Genomic DNA, 20,613 nt, shown 5'->3' with positions numbered 1-20,613 from the left:
TCATGGCGCAGACTACTTCAGTCAAAAAAGGGGATGTTTTTAAAAACTATCGATTTTAAGATCTTGTATTGGAGAACAGCCCCCTGAACCCCCCACCCCCCAAAAAAACCCTCCCCCTCCCCGTACCACATGAGGGGCTATCTATTTTCCATTGGGGGAGGGGTAGCGCCCTTTCCGCAAGAACTGAATATTAAAACCTGCAATAGGGAAAAGTGAGGGTGCCATTTCTCACTCCTAGTATGCCATCTTTTCACCTACTGTGCACGCTGTGGTTAAGGGTGCCAGTTTTTCACCCATTTTAAGGGTGACATTTCGGCACCGTTTAGGGTGTCGCTGGTGAACAAGCTTTTCACCCTTGAAAGGTGCCAATCGCAACCTGTAGTTTTAACAGTGTACATTCATAATTTGTAAATATACAGGCGAACCAAAACACCTTTTAATTTTTCTATTACGGGCAAAGTCGTGCGGGTACCACTAGTAATTTTTTTGGTTAATTGTAAATTTAAACACTACGTATTTTTGACTCAAACGTTATGAATACCTTCACGCCTTCTATTTAACACTTCAACCCCCAACTAATGATAAAGAATATTCCAGTGAGTAAGAAGGTAATAAACAAGCTCCTAAATTCTACACTTATAAGTTAAAATGCTTCGTAGAATTTTAATATGCATAAGCATAAAATAAATTGTTAACAATTTCAATTCTCTTTTTCTCAAACGTGGGTACCATACAATAGAATAGTTAAAGCAAAAGTTTCAACGTTCAGTGATCTAAATTAAGAATTTTCTTTTAAAATATGTGCAACACGTGTTACACTCGTTCCGAAAATTAACAACTTGAAATAATTTTGCTACTCTAAATATCCCAACAAGCAGTATTTTGGGAGGGACACATTGTTCCAATGAGGGTGATTAATGCTCCGGCATCAAAAAGCCATAAAAACTATATTTGAAACCAGCCAATAAATTATACGAATCGCGTGATAGCTTCAGCCAATTACAGTGCTCAAACAGTTTTCTGCCCTCACAACTGATAGGTTATTTTTCAGTACTTAATATGCATTAGACCACATAATGCGATTTATTTCATGATTATTTTGCCCAAAATATCAGTCATGCAAGCACATTTTGCACGGAAAATAGGTCTTGATAATTGTCCATCATCCGAGAATGGCTGAAAATGAGTTAATGAGATTTTCTTCGTAATCATTGTTTCTCAGTTTACTAGTTTTTTCGCGGATACAATAAAATTAAAACATTCGCAGAGTTTAGCCCACGGTATTCTCGCTCGAATACTTTATATAATGTAAAGCAAATATGGTCAAAAAAAATAGGGAAATAAAAAACAGCTAGAGAAGCAGCGGAAAACATTTGGGAACATTTTTTTAGATTATCAAAATGCCAAAACTGGGAACTAAAATTGAAAAAGAAAAATGTTTAGTAAAAGGAAATTTCAGTAGGCATTGGGAAATTCTCTTTTGTAGAATTTTCTTCCAAAAAGAAAAGCTTTTAAAAGTCTTAAGGGCTTTTTCTAAAACGAACATAAATGATTAATAAATACACAAAAGTTTAACGAATAAAAAGTAACCAAAAACGTAACTAAAAAATAATAATAAGACGCTTTGAGCAATTTTATTCTTAGAATAAAATTTGAAAATATATCTAAACGTTTAAATCCTTTTTCATTTATTGACCAAACATATGAAGTGCAATACAAATTATTCCCTTTCTGAAGCAAAAATACCTTTCAGTTGTTAAAAAACTGAGAAAAAAGAAAGATCTTGGGGAAACACAGAAAAAAATATTCTGCAGATTTTTTTTAACATTGTCAAGAAACACGGCTAGTGTGTGGCTAAGCTGGGCTTGCTTTTTCTAAGTTAATGGGGTGAACGCATCATAGAGTATATAAAATATTGCTTTATGTTTCGTCCAAATAATTGTGTTTCTATATTCTTCCAAGAATGGTAAGAGCATATTTTTTGTTCACATTAAAGGCATCATAAATAAATATAGTTTGCCCCAACAGACTGAGAAAACTGTTAATAGTAAATAAGTTCGCATTGTTTAATATTCATTTTCAGAAATTTGTACTTCTATGAAACATTAATTTTATTTACTACGATTACCAATATTGTATTATTGTATACAATCCAACAGTTGGAAATATATGTTTCAAACAAATTTTGAAACAGAAACCTTACCGGAAATAAATGTAAATATTTTCCCATAAGTATTTCTCTCAGAAACGACATAAGTGTTTATTTTCTTACTAGCTGATTATTTGTTGTATTATCCTCCAACTTGGCATATCTGGAGTAGTTTGATAGGTGCTCAAAGCTAGACAACAAAAACATAATATCACAAGAAATCGATTCAGACATATGAGCTTATCTCAAGAACTCTGGACTTGTATGAGAAAGAAGTAAGAATAAAATATTCAAGCACGTTTATCTATCGTTTATTTCTTAAGTCGGCACAAACAATTAAATATTTTATTTCGACGATTCTTTTTCATTTCTTAACTAGTGGTACCCGCACGGCTTTGCCCGTAATAGAAAAATTAAAAGGTCTTTTGGTTCGCATGTATATTTACAAATAATGTTTGGTGAATTTTCTCGCTATTGCCTTGTACCCATGTTACAGTTCCACGTTATAATAATTTCGTATCTTGCCAATTGGCTTGTGCCCATGTTACGGTTCCACGTGATGATAATTCCGTAATTTACTCGTCCATCGTATGATAATTTTGTTCATGAAATTGGAATAGAAAAAGAACCACATCGAATTTTCGAAAAATCGCTTCGAGGTGCACACCCCCATGCTACAAGCTAACTTTGTGCAGAATTTCATGAAAATCGGCCGAACGGTCTAGGCGCTATGCGCGTCACAGAGATCCGGACAGAGAGACTTTCAGCTTTATTATTAGTAAAGATGCGTACTAGTTTATTGTTTAAGAGTAAAAAATGAATATACGATAAACATGTAGGGGAATGTGGGGCAAAGGGAAATAGCGAGGAAAAGTTAAATGGTGAAATATTTACTCTGTATTTATAGCCACCTGTCTGGTAACAGTTTAACCATGTAGTACGACATGTAGTCTATTCCAGATAAAAGCATATGATAATACTAGCAGTTTTCAATAATAGTTACTCATATTATAATATTTTATGCAAAGTCAAAAATTATTTTTACTATTAGAATATGATAGAGCTCTTGTTATTAACATTTTAAATATGAATTTATACCTACTAATATTAGATGTCGTATCTATTTAGTTAAAAATGTATGCTTATTTTTATTTTAAATGTTTTGCACAATTTATCTAGCGTATGAGGGGCAAAGTGAATTAATTAATTTCGCTTACTCATTCAATAATTTTTTTAACTACTTACGTATTCATCTGTTAATTTATTTACACTCCTTCATTAAATACACTTATTAATGCATTTATTCGCTTATATTTTAATCGATGACTATTTCATTCACTCATTAATTTTCTTAAATGCTTCTTAATTATTTTACTCATTTATTCGCTGTTTGCTTCATTATCTGTTCGGTTATTTATTATTTTATTTACTCATTCATTTCATCAAAAATATTTTTAATTATCATAAAAAAACAATTTTATTAGAAAAAAAATATTTTTCACATGAAAAAAAAAGAGTGAATATTTTCCACTTTTTTCTTTTTAAGTACTGTTATTGCCAAAAATGGAAAATAATGCTTCCAGCTACTCAATGATATACTAATGGCCGTAAAAATTCTCGAAATATCATGTGTTGTACAGTCTTTTTATTCGTGCGGCCGTGGTGCCCTGACCAGCAGGGCGTCGGGACCATAACTGAAAGGTCCCGGGTTCAATTTTGGCCGGTCGAAGTTCCATCACGTTCGTTAACGGTAACTGGGGCACGTTAACCTGTCGTGGTCACAAAGTTCTCCAAGTGAATCAATTCCTCTGGGGGTGCTGGACCAGGGATTACTCGACTTCTGGTCTGGATAAAAATTTAAAAAAAATTAAAAAAAAAAAACAGAGCTGTCTTCAGGGTCCCACCTAACCGGTTATACCACACATGATGGTAGGTACGGGGGATCCTGAAATGTAAAGTCATTTTATTCGTGAAACAATTTTTATCAGGATCGTCATGATCGAAAGAAACAAATAAATCACTAGCTGAAGGTGTAAACATAACCTTTATTTTTGTATTCATCCAACAAAAGTCAGAATACTTGAAAAAAGGAAAAAATCTTCAATCTTGTAAATAGATTACATTTAATAAATTGATTAACAGGAATCAGCAAACAAATTGACAGTTTGATTACCATGTTCTAAAACGTGCGATTGCCGTCAAGTACATCCTCAATCACTCAAAACGGTCTTTTAGCACAAGCTACTCAGTGATATTCTAAATGGGTGCAAAAATTCTCGACATATCACGTGCTCTACTGTCATTTTGTTCGTGAAACAATTTTTCAGGATCGTCATGTACGAAAAAAATAAATCGACCATTAGCTGAGTGAAGGAGTAGTACCCTATGCTAAATTTTCACGTGGTGAACCGGCTCTTAACCACGTCCAAGCACAAAACCCGGAATTTCTTATCTTTTCTTTTCATGTTAGCCACCCCCCGCCCCCTTTTTTTTCTTCTCTCTCTCTCTTTCTTTCCTAAAATCATATAATCCTCCTCCTCCTAGTCTAAGAAGGTGGAAGAAAATCGGGTTACGAGAGATGTTACGGCGCCTGGTCACGTCCGATCGAAATTAGGCGCGCCGAGATCAGAGGGGGAGAGCTACGAACGAGTGCGATAACTTTCTCTTACCCCACCTGTCAAAAAAACCAAGATACGACTAAGTCGCCATTTTGGGACACATCTCAGGGTGACTTTGATCTACAATTTCTATTTTTAACTTTTCCCAGGGACTCCCCAATAGGAGGTCGGATACAGAAAGCCCTTTTAGGGGGATGGGGGGTCTTGCTGAAGAATGCGCCCCCTACACACACATGAATGTACCCACTGTTTTGGGTACGAAAAAGTTCTGAAACTGGTTGGGGACAGTAAAAAGCACCAAATCGGCCAAGAATAAGGCACCTAATTAGAATAAATATTGAAAATTAATTTCATAAACAATGAAAAGAAGTAGTAGTTCAAATATTTACTTTCAAAAATAATTAATGAATTGTAAAGATACTGTAATCGTTTACATTTTATGCCTCAAGTGTTTGAACACAATGTGAACGAATACTGTTGTCGACGGTTTAGGGGGAGTCATGACCCCCCATGACCCTCCCCTTGTATCCGTCACTGAGGTCACTGCAACCTCCCCAAAATGTCCCAATTTGGCAAATTTTATGTAACGATTTGTTAAATTTTTCAGTATTGCAATTATTTACATTTTTCGAGGATTCCAAATTTTACTATATCTTTTGATGTAGATAGGTAGGTATTTGTGCGTACTTATATTTGAACATTCGGTGAAGTTCAGTATTTCATCCCGCAAATTGAGAATTTACCCCGTACCAAAAGATATAAGTTTGGAGCTAACCAACTTCTACCATTGTATTTTAACAATACTACTGTATTTATTGGCAAAAAAATGATAACTTTCCTATATAAATCAATGAATATTTATTCAAAATTAAGAAAATAATAATAATAATAAAAACCATTTCAAAAGAGTATTTAAGTTGGTTTAAGCGTAAGGAAATGTGGAAACCATGTGAAAAATATGATGCAAAAAAATTAGCTTAATACAAGTAGTGCAGCTTTTAACAAGCAAAATGAAGTTTTAAAAATTTAAAGACGCCCTATTTATTGTTTTAAAGTCGCTACCATTTTAACCTATGTTACTATTTTATCTAACAGTGCATTTTATGGTCCAGTCATTCAAGATGGCTTTGCTCCATAATTTATCTATTTTAAACTGCCTTACACCTATTTCAATAGCAGTATATTTCATGGAAAGATAAAAAAAATAGAAATACTGAATAGCTATTCAAAATTTAAAAATAAAAATTCCTCTTTAAAAGGATTCTTAAACTTATTCAAAGTTTTTTTCACCTCATCATACCTTTGAAACATGTGAGACACGTAATGTAAATTAAAAATTATTTTAATAAAAGTTGAGTAAATTTGAGGCAGTAAAATTAGATTTTTAAACTCTTTAAAACTTTCCATTGCTTTTAAGTGGCTAATACTTTATAATATTACAGACATTTGCATTTCATCACACAGCATATTTTATGGCATGGTAAGTCGGAATAACTTTGATCCACAATTTTTTCAGTTCTGTGCAACAATGCGCATCTTCGAGCCAGAAAAATGAAACTTTTAAACGCTTTAAAACTCCCCATTACTTTTAAGTGTTATTATTTTATAATGTTACAGACGTTAGTATTTTATCATACAGTGTACTTTATGGACTGGTAATTCTAGGTAACTTTGATCCAGAATCTCTCCATTTTTTGCCACAATGTGCAACTTGAAGCCAGAAAAATGAAATCCAACACTAAAAATCTTCCCACTGTTTTAAAATGACTATTATTTTTATATGTGTTACAGACATTAATATTTATCACACAATGTATTTCATAGTATAGTGATTTCGGGTAACTTTGATTCACAATTTCTCAGTTTTCAAATACCACACTCATATTTGAATAGTATTGCCGTACCTATTGGTATAGAACTGAAGAAATATTTTAAAAATTATACCGTTAGCAAAAGTTAACAAATAATAATCCTATAATCCACATAAAATTAATTGTTATCTTCGTTCGCAATTCTGATGCTCTTTAGGATAACTTTGAACCATGACAAAAATGGTATGAGAAATAAATAATTTTATTGAAAGAAATGCTGCTTAGACCCAGAAAAGCAGTATTTCTAAATGTTTAAAAACTCCCCGCTGCTTTTAAGTAGCTATCGTGTTTTTATCTATGTCAAACATCATTTCTTTACTTCAGTGTATTTCATGGTACAGTCATTCAGGGTAATTTTGATCCACACTTTCAATGAATATTAGAGATTAAAATTTTTGGTACTTTTCCGTTTAAAGTTTTAGTATTTTCCAATTAACTGTGACAGTTTAAAATTTTTCTAAATACACAATATGTTAATCTGATAATTGTGAAGTTAATCATAATTTAAATCATAACAATAAACTAATATTAGTCAACAAAGTAAAATTGATGTAGGTATCAGTCCAAAAATACTTTCCTTCAGCAGTGTATACAATGAGATATTACTCCCAGAAGTTGGGTTAATATATAGAAAATGTAGATGAACTGATTTCTGCTAAAGAATGCTGAAAAATTACAATTTTTGAACTGTAACATAAAATAAAATAAAGTAAAAAGCTTGATTTTAAGGTTATTTAAATTTTTTGCTATTTTTTTTCGCTATTGTAAAAAAAATTTCAGTTGGCGACATTCAACAACTTTAACTTATACAACCAAGGGTTTTCCTATACTTGTAGATAGATATTGCCACATGATTTAAGCAATTTTTCTATTTTCCCCAACTAGAAAAGTTAAAAAATCGCCAAACCAGGTGACGTACCTTTAACGGAGAAGTTGCATTTTTTTAAGCTGTTTTCTGGATTTATGTAAGTGTATGTGTTTACATGATGTATTAAGAATCATAAGAAATCTCTTGAACATTTAAGCGCATCAGTATAACACATCAACTAATTTTTCCTAAGAAAACAGCAAACAACTTACGTTGTTACAATCATCACAACTTAAATCTATTAACAGAAAACGTCAATTGTGAAACGAACTTTCTAGTAAAACAATGAGCATTGAATATTATTATGCTTCAATAATGAGTAACGAAACGACAGACAACAATCAATTTACGCAGCCAGTGGAAATTAATTTGCTCTTTCCGAAAAACGCTGAAGAAATTAACCATAATACCTACGTACTTAATTGTTCGGGTCCATTCATTTAGGGATGCGAATGAATTTCAGCTTAATCGTAGGTAACTGAATTGGCAAAGCCCTTCTAAGCGAAATGTATAATTATCTTGTTCAATTACTCATTGTTCCTAACAATGCTCCAGTAGAATTTCAACTTCATTGTTCAGAAGGGGCATTGGAACTGCGTATTTCCTGATCTCGGTGAAGGAAATGGCGTGACTGAATACAGGCCGCTGAGAAGCGGGATAAATTTAGCAGTCTTCCAAACTATAATAATTTAATACAAATGGCCTTTGGATTAAGGTTCAGAAAGAACTTTAATTGGATTGTAGTTTAAAATTTAAACGCGAGAGAGTAGAAATGGATATGAAAACTGTTCCTCAACTAGTTGAACCTCTTTCGAACTAATATGTATATATACGTATTGATAATATGTTTTGGTAATGTTTAACATGCATGGAAAGGTTTTATTTTGACAAGGCTGACTCGATCTGTTAATTTAACTGTTTTACTGTTAAGACTGTCATTTTAGGGGAATGAAGAAACGAAAAAGCAGTCAACGCTATCTATCTATCTATAAAGTCGAACGCTATCTACTGGAGTTTAGGGTTAATCTACTGAAGTTAGAGTTAAAATTTCAACTATCAAAATATCACCAAACAGGCAATTGTTTCCTTAAAATGTAGAAGAAGAGAAGTAATTTTCATCCATCATACCTTGACGGGCTCAAGGTACCTTGACGGGCTCATACCTTTCTATTTTGAAAATAAATGCATTTAACAAATTATATGGTTTAATTCTGAACGTGAGCAAATGAATAAACCTACAGTAAACTCCCGATTATCTGCGAGTCAATTAACAAACAGGAACATGTATTTTTGCATTAAAAAGCAAATATAAGTGGCTGCTTTTTACTTCCTTTTACAAAAAAAAAGGAAGTATTGTATTCGCGAAACAATTTTCACTCAAAAATTGAACTTAATTTCCATTTTACTCACCCCCGACTGAATATTAAGTTTTTTTTTTTTCCCACTCGACCACACGTGGATAAATGCCTAAGAACGTATAGACATGCGAAATATCCATTTTGACGATTCCCGAGTTAGTTACGAGTTTTCTCATGATGTCTGTATGTACGTATGTGCGTATGTATGTCGCATAAGTCAAGAACGGTATGTCCTAGAAAGTTGAAATTTAATACGTAGACTCTTAGTGGGGTCTAGCTGTGCACCCTCCCCCCTTTTTGGTTGCATTCGGGTGTTTCTAAAAGGGTCTTTTACCCCTTTTTGGGGGGAAATCATTGTTAATTTCGATATTAACTCAAGTAGTGTTATAATTTGGCGGACACTTTGCGATATATCGCCAGTCTTTTGGTCGTTAACTTGGCGACAAATTTGGCAATTTTTTTTTAAATCTATTTTAATTTGGCCATCGTTGGTCATATTTAGAGAGTAAACTATTGAATCACATTAAAATTGCCAGTAATGGGGAAATGACATTAAATTGGAGTAAAAGGAAGTCATGTGATACACACATCAGCTCGTTTTGTCAAATATTGTTAAATTAAACTCGATTGTTTTTCTTTTATTTATTTACTTCTTTTTTGTGCTTTCTTCATCGCACATTCACTTGTTATTTTATTGATAATAAGCTCTGTTGTGCAAATATGCAAACCATTTTTGCTGCGCTATATATGTTTTCACTGTTTGAAGAAATTATTTTGCATCAATACAGCTACGTTCGTGAGGAAGGACAATTTTAGCGGTATTTGTCCCTCATTGCGACTTTTTTGCGGTTTATCCGCTGCCCTTGTACCTACCAATTCCGCAGATGATCGGGAGTCTACCGTTTTATCAATTCTTTCTGAAATGTATTTCAACTATGCCTCTTTTGGAGTAAAGAATTGTAGCGTAATGGTAGTTTTCTCTGCTTAAGATGGCTAGTTACATGCGCACCAACCAATTTTGTACATTACTATATGTAGCTATGATCAGGCCCGGATTCAAACAGGGAGGTGACCCCATGACCCACCATAAGTGACCAAGAATAGCCTAAAACTTCATTTTAGGAACTGATATTTAAAAAATTCGTCTCTCCTTAAGCCCCCCTACTTTCCGGAAATGACGGTATTCCAAAACCAGAGCCTGGATCCATCCGCCTCTGGCTATGATGCATTTGAAAACCAAAAGTTTGTTTTCAGCACATATTCTTCCCGGACTTCAAACTGCAAATTGTTGTTGAAGGAAGGTCTACTCGTATTCTGTTTTTAAGTTCGGTTCGCTACAAAGTTTACAGGTGAAGAGGATTAAGGGTTAAACTCTTTGACTCACAGATTTCAAGGTTTATTTAAAAGTGCAGAATCTGATCTTGTTATTCTAAGTATAATGTCGAGTTTTTTTGTACGTAAGTTTACACTTTTATTGACTGATGTGCGCCATCATATTCCAAAATTCGAATGTATAGCAACTTAACCAAAAATATACGTGAAAAAAAAAAAAAAAAAAGAAAAAAAAAAAAAAGAAAACAAATTAATTTGAATTTTGACATCTTGAATTCAAATTATGTTTTTCGCAATCACGAGTGTGTGTATGTAGGCGTGTGTGTTTGTGTGTGGGGGGTATGTGTGTTGTGTGTAGGGGTATGTGTATAATTGTGTAGGCATGTGTGTTTGTGTCTGTGTGCAGGTATAAATGTGTGAGCTGTTGTGTGTATGAATGTGTATGTATGTGTGGGGGGGGGGTATGTGTATGAGTGTGTAGGCATATGTGTTTGTGTGCAGACATGAATGTGTGGGTAGTTGTTTGTATGTGTGTGTATGTGTTTGTGTGTGTGTGTGCATGTGTAGGTATCTGTATGTATTTGTTTGTGTATGTGTGTAGGTGTATGTGCGTGTATGTGTTTGTGTGTGTATGTGTTTGTATGTATGTATATGTGTGTGCGTGCGTGTGTGTGTAGGTGTATGTGTGTGTATGTGTTTGTGTGCGTGTGGTTGCGTATGTATGCGCGTGTGTGTAGGACATGGATGCAACCTGGAGATCGCTTTCGCTATAGGAGCAGCATCGTAAGGACCCGGTCGACGGTGATGGTGCAGAGGGTGGCGGTGGGAAAATAAAATGATAGGACATCAAAACAGTCAAGTGAGAACAATAAGCAATCGTGATTGCTCAAAAAAAAAAAAAAAAAAAAAACAACAATTAAATTCCGGCCATTTTAACAATTTTTGACTGTGGTAAACATCGAAATCGTGAAAAGAGTGCTATGTATTATAGTAGGACGACAAACTGATTCTAACAGAATTTTTACGTGGAGATAAAAGTCTGTTAATCCCTCTTTCTGAAGTTCATTCGGTTATCTCCTCGATTTAAAAATAACCATTTAGTCAATATTGTTTCATCAAACATCCAAGAATGAGAAAAATAATAAACAAAAATACATTAACGTCTTTATTAGAGATGAAGACATCCGTTCTTATGTAAGTATGTAATTTTTGTTATTGTTTACAGTTTAAAAGCTGATGTTTAAACTAGTCTCAAAACGAAGTTTCTTATTTTCTCAAAAATCGATTTTCATTCATCACACGAAGTTCATCAAAGCATAATTTCGCAATGGATATGAACACTATCTATAAACACTAGGAGTTTTTTTAGAAAAGATATCGCCATCAAATGTTAAATCTTCACACAGCAAATTTCGTTTTAAGCCAGTAAATAAAGCTTACCAGAGAGTATTTTAGTAATGCGAATTAAAATTAAGGGGGGGGGGGTATTCTGTATAGCGCTATTACTAATAAAAAGAAATAGTTAGCTGGAAAATAATTAACAATTTAGCAGATAATAATTAATTAAAAAAATGTGTGAGGAAAACCCTTATTTTCATCCATTTCAAGTTTAATCCCGGCTTCGGCAATGGAAGATGGATGATGATAATGAAGTTCCAAAAGTAGCATTGCGAAAAAGAAAATAAGAAGTAAGCTACAATTTGTTGCTATCTCCTCTTGCTGATTTAAAAACAATTTTACAAATGCTGAACATTTTGATTGACTGGATCTCAATTAATATTCATGTACGCACTCCTTTTAAAGGAAATTCTATTTTGCTTGATAAAAAAAAAGGGTCAAATTGTAACTAACAATGAATAGGTGTGTGAGGGATTTTGTTTCTCTTTCTTTTCCACAGAAGCTGCTTTAGTAACAAAGCATTTTTGTTGGGGAACAAAGCTATGCAATCATCAAATAACTGTCAAAGGTATAATTTCGAAGTATTGAAACAGCATTCGTAGCCCTCATTAATACCATTAACAGGCAGAAAAGACAAAAAACCCGGCGTCAAATATTAGCACTTAAGCAATTACTGGCACCGCTTCCGATCAAATAAAAGAACTAAAATATAAAAAAAACTAAAAAAAAAAAAAAAATCAGCCTCTCCCTCAGAAAGAAAAAAGTACCAATGGGTGGAAATGAAAATGCTAGACATGGCACAGAAAAACCAGAGGCTTTTAACTTCGAGCTTTTCACCTACTTGGCAGTTTGCCAATTCAGCGGCTCACGTGATTGTTTGTTTTCGCGGGGTGTTCATCACGAAGTCGGTTTTTTATATTATTATTCTTTTCCTTATTACACATCTCGCCGGGGTCGTGACCGAGAAAAGAGAAAAGGAAAAAATAATAAAAGCTAAAAAAACGAATTTCATTTTATACTTGAACAATACAGTGTTCGTAGGCGTCAAATGAATCGAAGAGTGACAGCGGCCATCACGCCTACTAATAAAATTTTCATTAAAATTATCATTTTAATACAAACTAAAAGTGGCATTTTCGTTACAATTTTCGTCTTGGCGTGCATTTGATTGTTGGTCCTATATCTTTTTGATTAAAAAGTATCAAGATTTATTTTGCGCGATAGTATTTCGATTGTACGACGCATTTCGAAATTCCAACAGAGTCCTGATAATTCCCTCCAATTGAGACGAGTCGTTGATCAGAATAGCTAACATTTAAATCGGACGATGCGTTTTTTAAAATTAGCTAACATTTAAATCATCCGACAAATTGCAATCGTACCAGAGGAAATCTACTACCCACTAGCCTTTTGTATTGTTGTTTTGTGCACTAGCTAGGCAGTTGCAGAAAACATTTCCGAACATCCTATTCGGAATAACATAAGTTTTTCGTATTACCAGGGTTTAAAAGAACTTGATTCTAACATGAAGATATTCGAAAGATGTAAAATTATTTTTTCATCATCGCGTTTTTAAGCATCAATATAATATACAATATATATGTGTGTGAACTTTCGTTTAGCAGTAATGTTTTTTAATTAAAGAACTGCCTTTTTGTGAGAGAAACACTTTACGAGGTGAGAAAATGCGAGAGAGGAGAGACGTGCGTTTGAGTCGAAGCAAGCCAAGTGTTGCAGATGGGAACTCTGTAAAAAATCACGTTATAGTTCCAGATGATAACATATACTTCAGTGTTAACTTATGTGTTACGTGTGAGTATATTCTTATTAGATGTATTTTTAGTATTTATGTTTGTATTATCTTTAGTTTGTTATTTCCCTTAATTAGAATGCAAGTAAGATAATTCATAATAAAATAAATCATAGCAGCGAAATATTTAACTCGTACGTAAGCAGGGGCGCCCCGAAGTTCGAATTTTGGAAGGTGGAAATTCTCAATTTGCTGAAGCTCCAAGGTTTCCAAATGCCAAAATACGTGTGTGCATAGAGAGGTACCATAATTACATCAAATAAAAAGTGACATTCAGGCATTTAAAAATTGCAGTTTTTCAAACATGTTCCCAAATTTGCCGAATCGTAAGAAAAAGTCGCCGAGTATGGAATTTTTTTGAAGGTAACAGCGACCTTCCGTAACCTCCCGTCGAGGCGCCCCTGCACATTAGTATAATGTCGTTGTTGCCATAGTTTCGATATAAAGTGCCTCCAGTCCCATACTGAGTACTGACTTTCAAAGTAATGGATGCTCCGTAGAAAGTGACCCCTGGGGGCGCTTCGAACTCGAACTCTTGGGAGGGTGGAAATTCTAAATCTGTCGAATGGAGCTCCAAATTTTGCCGAATGATGATAATTTCGCCAAACGGAACCCCAAATTTCGTCGAATGACGATTATTTTGCTGAATCGTCAGACAAAATTTGCCGAATAACGAACTTTTTGGGAGGTCATGGTGACTGCCCATAACCTCCTGTCGGAGGGCCCCCTGGGTAACCCACCGGTGGACGTGCACGTCTGTTGAAAAAGTCCAAGAAATGTTAATTCGTCAAGCGTTATAACGAGGATACCCTTAAAACGATAATATTTGCATCAGCAGAGTAATTTAATTCTTCATTACCATTTACAAGCATTGTCATATCATTGCTAGATGAATGTGTCTTCGAACATCTTCCATGCTACACGCTAATTTGCATTTAACGACTAGCATACAGAATTATTTCGTCAGAGCTCGTTGAGTGCAGACACTTTCTGCGACATTTAATGCCACCAAAGATGTTCAAGAAGATAGTAAAGGCGTGCCCCTTCTTGTCGCTTCTTCGATTTCGCCGTGGCATATCCAGCGCCATTTCAATCCTTTCTGTGAGTGTGTGATTTTCCTTACCACAATAAACATCTTTATCAATGTTAGTTTCTTCCGGTTTCTTCTCGTGATACCGGGTAATTATTTATCCAGAGACATCAGTCGGAAAGTCTGACTCCTTCGTTAATGATTCGGTCCTAAAAGCCCGTCTGATCCACTTGAGAGAACAGGTAAAACACAGTGATAAAAAAGCTTTTTTTTTTTTTTCAAATGTAATAAAGAAAGTAGTTTATTATTCATAAGAGAGCATACACAAACGCACGCACGAGCCTGTACGACACTTTCCTCCAATTTTTTTTAATGATATTATTAATTTATTTAAGTCTTTACAAAGAAGCAAATCAGAAAGCAAAGGGATACAAATAAACTGTTTAAAGGGTTTAGTAAAACGCGTTTAAAACCAGCAGATTTTCATTGAAACTTTTTGCTACATTACACTGTACTGCAGCACCTACCTACCTATTGCAATACCTATCTCTTGCCTTAAAACAGAGGAGAGCGTCTCCTACCAATTGTACTGGCTAATTACATATGAAAACCATATAATAAACAATTCCAGCCCTTTTTAGGAAACGAGCACGTAAATGCAAAAAACAAACCTCGACAAAATAATGTAATGAGGCAGCAAGAAGTAAAGAGATAAGTGGCAAAATTAAATGTTTAGAGATAACAAGGACAAATGGTATTTGAACTTCTCCAGGGTTTTTGGGCAAAATATAGTACAGTCATAAAACATTTTCTTTCATTTTTTTGACAAACTTTTAATATTTAATTTGGCACTTTTAATCTGAATCAAAATTGTTACATTGCTAATAATTTTAAGAATATAAAATAATAAAGGAATATTATACCAATGATGTATTAACACATCATAAAAATATATCACACAACTTTTTGGTTATTTTAAACAATAAATGAACAATATTACTATGATAACTATAATTTTTATAATGGAAATATCGTAGTTGAAAAAATAAATATCGAAAATGACAAAATATCATGATATTTTCAAAATAAATATCGGATATATATCGTGATATATATCGAGTGATTTATACCGATGAACCCTGGTTATACAGCATGATTTCGAAAACGTTTCAATGAAAGCCTTCCAAGAACCGGTACTTTAAACGCGTTTTACCTCAAAACTCGAAAAAAGTCCACTTATACATCCCTTGGCTTCTCACTACTTCATAAGGTAATGAGATCACTTAAAACCGAAAGGTGAAAAAAAGCTTTCATAATACTCATCCTAAGGGGCTGTGTACGAATGCTGTTCAGCTTTGGGGGGGGGGGGGGGTCATGAAATTGTGACAGTTCGTAACGCGGGGGGGAGGGGGATATCAAGAATTGTGACATCACGCATTTTATAAGCATACATGTTAGTGAAAAATTGAGTGACATGTCACAGGGGAAGTGTGAAACTTTGTTACAAATAGGGAAAGGGTCAGAAAAAAGTGGTATTATGAATGGACAGCACCTACTATATATTTTTTCTAATATGTTTTTTGAAAGCACTTTTAAAATGACTGTCAAAAACTATTTGTTTTCATTACTATACCTGAATCATATATTGGTACAATTTGCATAAAATCCGTAAAATACAGAAAACATTTCAAAAACGAAATTGCGGGTTATTTGTGCAAAATTTAGTTGTATATGCATGCGAAATGCATTCCTGAAAACTATAGAACAACGTCATGCTTACCCAAATTATAGCTACGAGTTATCAAGTTGCAGCAATTGATGTTTTATTTTAATTCCAGTGTTTAATTGACAACTACAACAGCACTAATCCAAATAAATAAAGCTTGTTTGGAACACCAATCTTACACGATTTTATCGAAATTTTACTGCTTGCAATGATAACATCAGTTATGAATACATTTATGAGGCGGTGGAATCATAATAAGCTTTATAATCCGCAGAGGAATCACCTTCTTCATACAAAACGCATCATTTTGTCAGGTAGTTCAACACTCAAACCCGTAGAGCGTTCAATTTTAATGACATTTTCATTGCGTATTAATTCTTCATTTTCAGTGCTAAAATCTTTATGATTAGAGGCGCAATGAACCTTTGTAAACACTTTTGTAACTAATGAATACTTTTGTGCTTGAAAATGCAATTAATCAATTACCAACGTTTTGATGCACAAAAGTTGCAAATTACTGCAGATACGTCTTTCGATGTTACAAGGAAGCCCGATTCAATTTGAAGTCTTTTTGACCAGTGGTATTACTTTTACGACAATTTGAAAGTGGTACTTCAGTTATAATCACCCTGTACATACGACACAACAAAAAGGTTGAAATCAGGATCACCGAGGCGGTATGTCGGTCCAGTCAGAAAATAGGGCCAGACATTAGATGCCCGTCTAGTAATTGACAGCGTAGACCCGAGAGGGTAAAATTGGGAAAGGGAAACATAGATGAAATCCGGTCCGACGCCGACGAGAGGCTTTGTCAGCCTAGTCAGAAACTTCGGGCCGGGCCCTTAGTTGTAGCAGCCTTTGTTAGTAGCCTTGGCTCTCGGCGACCCTGGTTGAAATAATCTCCTTGAAATATTTATGTGCAGGTATAAAAACACAGTTAATCAATAAAAATGTTACAGTAAACTTTTATTTGTACGTGCAAAATACAATAAAAAAACTGAAAAATGCATTAGCAATATAAAGACATAAAAAATACAAATACGTAAAACCACACATTAAAATTATATAACTAAGTAAACTTACGAGTTAAGGAACTTATACTAATTCAGGAACTTACATTTTGAGCAATATGAATGTTTTAAGACAAATCACAACCGGCTACTCATTATGTACAAGTTATCACATAAGTAAATGAGTAATAAAAGTTACGGCTAGTGTCGTACCCAGTACTCGCTATCTACTAGGCTAAATTTCGACAATGAATTTGGCAAATATCGTGTAATTGTAAAATATGAATATTTTTTAAGTATGAATGAAGAACGATACTTTTAATTTATACATAAAAAAGTATCTAAGTAAAAATTTCTAGTATGCAACCATTTACTACTACTCGGTTCATAACGATTCTTATTGATAACATAATAGTTTAGGAACATTCCACATGTAAAAATAATGCAGATAAAAATTTAGCCACAAGCTATAAATTTGCCATTTCTACCAATATTTTTAACATGATTTTAAAGTTAATAAAAAGTAATGGTAATAAAAGGTAATATTACATTTTTTTGAACTATGCTGTGTAAATCGAAGGTGGGAGGGATCTATAAAGTCAATTCTTTTACACTTATTTTTTACACACCTTGCAAACTACTTTTGTTTTCTTTCTCTATTTATTTTTAAGTTAAAAATAAAGCATGGTAAGTTAAAATAGAATCTTTTACGTCATTCAAAAGATTTTCTAACAGAAAAAACATCTATGGTTGGAAAATTTGTAGTATTATAAAGAGCTATAAAAGATTGTTGAATTTGTTTAAATTTCGTCTTGGTCCATTATTTTTCATCATATAAAATGATTTTAATGCTGGAAAAAAATTATACTAAAATCTTTAAGAGGTGCTTATTAAATTTCACATTACATTTAGTTTGCAAAATATTTATAAGCTTGGGATACTTATTGATATCCCAAAAACTGCAAATGTTTTCATGCCCATGTTTATATGATTTTTTTTTCTTTCTCTCTCTCTCTTTTCGCTATTTACATGGTAACTCGGTATTCGGTCGACTCATAAGTTCGAGTACTCGATACGGCACTAGTGTTAGTTATGGCACGACAAGTTTAGATGATAACAATTTCGCTATTTGATCTTTAAATACGATCAAAATAATCACAATAGTCATATCGATGCTAATTTGATCACAGTTTAAAATAGGATGAGGCAGGAAAAATAAATTCATTTGTCAGAATACAGAAGGTATGCATGTAAAGCTCCAGGCTAGACTAAGATTTCTGAATAGTAGCCACAGAAAATGGTAGTCACTTTTGCACTTTTGGTAGTCCTGTTTTTAAAAAGTATGCACGCAGTGCAAAAAAAAAAAATCCATAGTAATATCGACAACGTACCCTAAAAGAGTATGATAATTTACAAAAACAACAAATATATTTTTCAATGTAAGAATATAAGCATTCAACAAAATGAAATACTTTAAATTTTTAAATTCATTGCAACTGTAGGCAATTATAACCAAATAAAAACAAACGTGAGAACTCAAACAGGCTTTGTTTTATTCTGTCGCCATCTTGTAAAATTTCTGTCGCCTGACACAATTATTTTTCAGGGAATTTAGAATCACAAAAGGTCGTCAACGCAAAATCGAACCCTTTACAGAAAAGAAAAAATAAATAAAAATAAAGAAACAATTAAAAAAATTCCGATTGCAAAAACGGATCATTTTTAAGTACGACAAAGTTACAATAACAACGTCATGAATCATTGATTTTGCTACTTTAATTGAAAATATTCGGTCGAAAATAAAAGACGAAAAAAGGTTATTTGTACAAAACCAAGATGACGCTTACTGGAGACTCTATAAAAGAGCTTAAATAGAATAGGATGCATGTTGTCGTAGAGCGATATTATTTTCAAGGGGGAAAAAATGACGACTAGGACTAAATTCTTTGGAAGCCATTTTCAATAAAATGGTCTCCCGTTAGCGACTGGCGACGACTAATTTAAATATTTATTTGCTTACATAGTGGTGGATTTGCGGGGATGGATTGTAGATACCCCAAGGTACAAAATATGTTTGCAACAATTTAAAATATATTTAACAGCACATGCTACATCAATCGATCTTTCAAATCAGGTTTGCTCAAAGCAAATCCGTAGTTGGTACAGATGTGATATACCCCCCCCCCCCCCCCATTTGGGGACATTCGATTTTTTTGCACAAAATTAAAATATTTTTCTCGCCAATGAGGCGATAATTTTTTATGCATGGCATCCTTGGCCAAACTAACCTGTGTTTAGCAACCCGAAGGCAATCTTACAGATCTGTTCAAACTTGTTTACTTGGGTTGTTTGGGTTCCACGCAGGAGAGATACGTGGTGTTGTTTCGTGAAATATACCTTACAGGAATGCTTATTTTGTGTTAGTTTAAATTCGGTAGTTGTGTTTAGAAAATGCCAGTTTCTTCAAACTTGAAGGTTAATTAAAAGTTAACTCCAACGTGGTGTGTATCTGTAACGTGCCATTGTCATATGATGTATTGTTTTAGACTGAGTGTGAATATTTATACCCTATAAAAAGGTAAGTTCTTTATTTTAGAATTCAAAAAAAACCTCTCACTTCCAAAATTCTTCGTTTTTACAAATCCTTGAGGGGTTCTTGTAGTTTTTAACTTTATTTTTACTGTATGTAAATTAATTTTATAGAAATAGTACGGTTATTTTGCTCTAAAAGTTAATTCTTATCGATGCCACGAATTATTTAGACATTCTATTAACGTGCCTCCTTTAGGTACTGAATTTTATGTTAACAATTGAAAGTTCTTTCGGTTGTACTCTTAAAAATGCTGAATTTTATTAATAAATCTGCACAATAATGGTGCATATTTCCCACTTAAAACTGTGTCATTATTGTACACTGAACGGAAAGAGCCACCCTTGGGTGTCTCCATGAAAATATACATAACTGTGACCATACTCCGACTGTAATGTATATTAACAGTCGGAGGGATAACGGACCGAGCGGAGCGAGGTCCTGGCGAGCCAGAGGTCTCATAGTACTTTCGTAATGAGACCTCGGCGAGACCGAGGGCTCGTATCCCGGAGAAATGATGAAAAAAAAAATTAATGCATTAATTTTGACTTGTAATTAATACAATAATTTATTTCATTGTATTTTAATATGTTTACAAAAAACCCCGGCCCTGTACATTTTTGAAGCATATATTCGTGAATTTTTTTTGTTGTGCTTTTATGTTGTTTTTATTGTGTTCTGAAGTGCTTTGATCATGTTTTTTTATCTGATTTTTTCCTGTTGGCGCTAAAAAAGCATCGCTAAGAACGATGTATGACATATGTCGTCATACATCGTTTTCTTGGCGACGCTTTCTTGGCGCCAACAGAAAAAAGTCGCCAAGGGTGGGGTATATCACATCAGTTCCCCATAG

The sequence above is a fragment of the Uloborus diversus genome, chromosome 5 (assembly GCF_026930045.1).
Source record: "Uloborus diversus isolate 005 chromosome 5, Udiv.v.3.1, whole genome shotgun sequence".
Classification (NCBI taxonomy): Eukaryota; Metazoa; Arthropoda; class Arachnida; order Araneae; family Uloboridae; genus Uloborus; species Uloborus diversus.
The sequence above is the reverse complement of the archived record's forward strand: the minus strand, read 5'-3'. Positions refer to the sequence as shown.